Raw genomic sequence first — 2,187 nt, forward strand, 5'->3', positions numbered from 1 at the left:
ATTGAGATCCTGAGCATTGGCCTGACCCCTCAGAGCAACACACTAGGCTATACTACATGAGACGTTTAATGTGCAGAAGGCTAATCCTACTGTGCATTAGCATAACTGGCCAAAACTATGCTAATGCTCAGTAGATTTGGTCTAATGTGTATTAACATCACTTAAGAACTGTTCATCTGAGCTAATGTGCAGTAGTGTTGATTATGGCACATTAAGTTTAGTACCCATCATTACGGGTACTAAACTTAATGTGCTGTAATTACACCACAGTAATGCACCTGTAGACATGCCCACTGACTCTAAACTGAATCAGTGGGTGCATGTTCATGTTCATTAATTTGCCATAATTAGTCAGCACAACTAGCATGCAACCAACAGGAAACTTCAAAGAAGTTCTTTTTTATACTGCATTAATACACTGTCAGTAAATAACCAAAAAGGATTTAATTGAGAGGCAGGCTGATTAAAATGAAAAGAAAAATAGCTCTCATCTCCCTAAACTGCCTACTTATCTACCTGTCCATCTGGCCTAGATTTAACACTTTCTGTATTATCTATCCTACAGTGTACAAGAGTTGAAATTGTTGTCCAAACAGGGTCATGCTGGTGCGCGGGGTAACACTGGGAATGGGGGTGGGGGCAGGGCCCAGGGAAAGGCCGGGTAGGGGGAGGGGAGGGGAGCAGGGCGGCCTTGAACTCGCGAACCACAACCCCCTCGGAATTGCGTCACGGAGGGGACGGTGCTGAAGCCCGCAGGCGCACAGAGGCCGACCGCGCACCCCCCCGACCTCCTCCCGCCTTCCAGCAGGGCCAATCGCGGCACACTTCCGGGATAAGCAGGAGCCCCGAGCGGGACGACCGAAGATGCCCTCAGAGTGACCTGGCGCCGCCTTTACTCTTTTCCGTCCTTCGCTGAGGAAAAAAGAGAACAGAGGCAGGGCTGACTCTTAGGGTGCAGTGCTGGTTGGCCCGCCGTTGCCGCTTGTACCCGCACGTGGTTGTGGCCGGAGCCTTCGCTCCGCGCAGGTGAGTTCGCACGTCCAGTTGTCTAAATCCACTTGGATGCCCAATAGGTGAGAGAGACTCTGGCTGGATGTCCTCAGACCCATCTGCTGTAATACGTTCCCACTTTCTTTTTGTGTGTTTCCTTTTTCTCTAAATCCTCTCTTTTTGGCATCTCTTTAGTGAATGTCTACCCATGTCATTCACTTAGGTTTTTCACAAGTGATTTCTACTTCTTGGTCTTTGTATCTTTGAAAGGTCACAGTGTCTCCATTCCTGACCTCCTCTTTCTATAATTAACATGTTTTGTTAGTATTATGTTAACTTCCAGTACAATATCCTATTTACTTTCTAATGCTTCTCCATTTTTCTCTTGTCTGAACCTTATTCTGCAGTCTCTCCATCCTTCCTGACCTTGATATTTTTAGTTCATATTTTGTGGTTAATAAAATAAAACAAAAGTGTATGTAGACAGATACATTCATCTAAAATCTTGTACCTCCCTCCTATAGACACAGTGATTACTTCCTCAGAGATTCTCACACCTGCTTCTTCCTTGATTACCAAGAATCACTCTGGTAGGCAGTGCTCTTTGGGCAGATGTGATCTCTTGTTAGACCAGCTAGGTTGCTGGAAAAATTATTCTTTGCAAGCTTGTGGGCACGGGTGCCCTTCCTGAGGCATGGGGAGAGTCTGCCAGTGTTCGTCTCCTCTCTAGAGTGCCATAGAAGCTGAAGGCAATATGTAACATGCAGGTCTGTGAAAATGCCAGTGAGTGGCAGGGAAGATCAGGGGATGGGAGTTAGTGGGTGGAAACAGGTAGGTGGAGAGGAGAGGGGATGAGAGGTAACAGGTGATAAATGTCTACAGGAGATATGCAGACAAGGTCTCTGGGTAAATGTGGTATCTTTTATTACACTCACTAAATAATTGGAAAAATTGTTCTTTGTAAGCTTTCAGGCACTAACACCCTTCTTCAGGCGTAGGGAGAGTCTGCTGGGCTGCGTGTGTTGTCTTAGGTGGAATAGCAGCTTAAACCAGTATGCAAAATGCAGGCCTGTGAAAATGCCAGTGTCTGGCAGTGAGGATCAGAGGGGGTGGGAGACGATAGGTGCAAGACACAGGTTGGTGAGGTCAGAGAGGGAGTGGTTGTTCTGTAATGAAATATATTCTTGGGTGGGTGGG

At 46.6% G+C, this 2,187-nt stretch overlaps 1 protein-coding gene across 2 annotated transcripts in view; it reads left to right on the forward strand.

Moving 5' to 3' along the window:
• Positions 1–950: 950 nt before the first annotated feature.
• The window catches only part of MTRR (5-methyltetrahydrofolate-homocysteine methyltransferase reductase), an 85,666-nt gene continuing 84,429 nt past the window's right edge, over positions 951–2,187 (forward strand). Inside the window, exon 1 of one of the 2 annotated variants that reach the window (XM_019521070.1) lies at positions 951–1,026. The gene's annotated coding sequence lies outside the window, so the exon portion shown is untranslated. Of the gene's footprint in view, positions 1,074–2,187 lie in introns of both variants that reach the window. The other variant, XM_019521069.1, reaches the window with a different exon arrangement.

The sequence above is a fragment of the Gavialis gangeticus genome, unplaced genomic scaffold (assembly GCF_001723915.1).
Source record: "Gavialis gangeticus isolate Ggan-Ray unplaced genomic scaffold, GavGan_comp1, whole genome shotgun sequence".
Lineage (NCBI taxonomy): Eukaryota > Metazoa > Chordata > Crocodylia > Gavialidae > Gavialis > Gavialis gangeticus.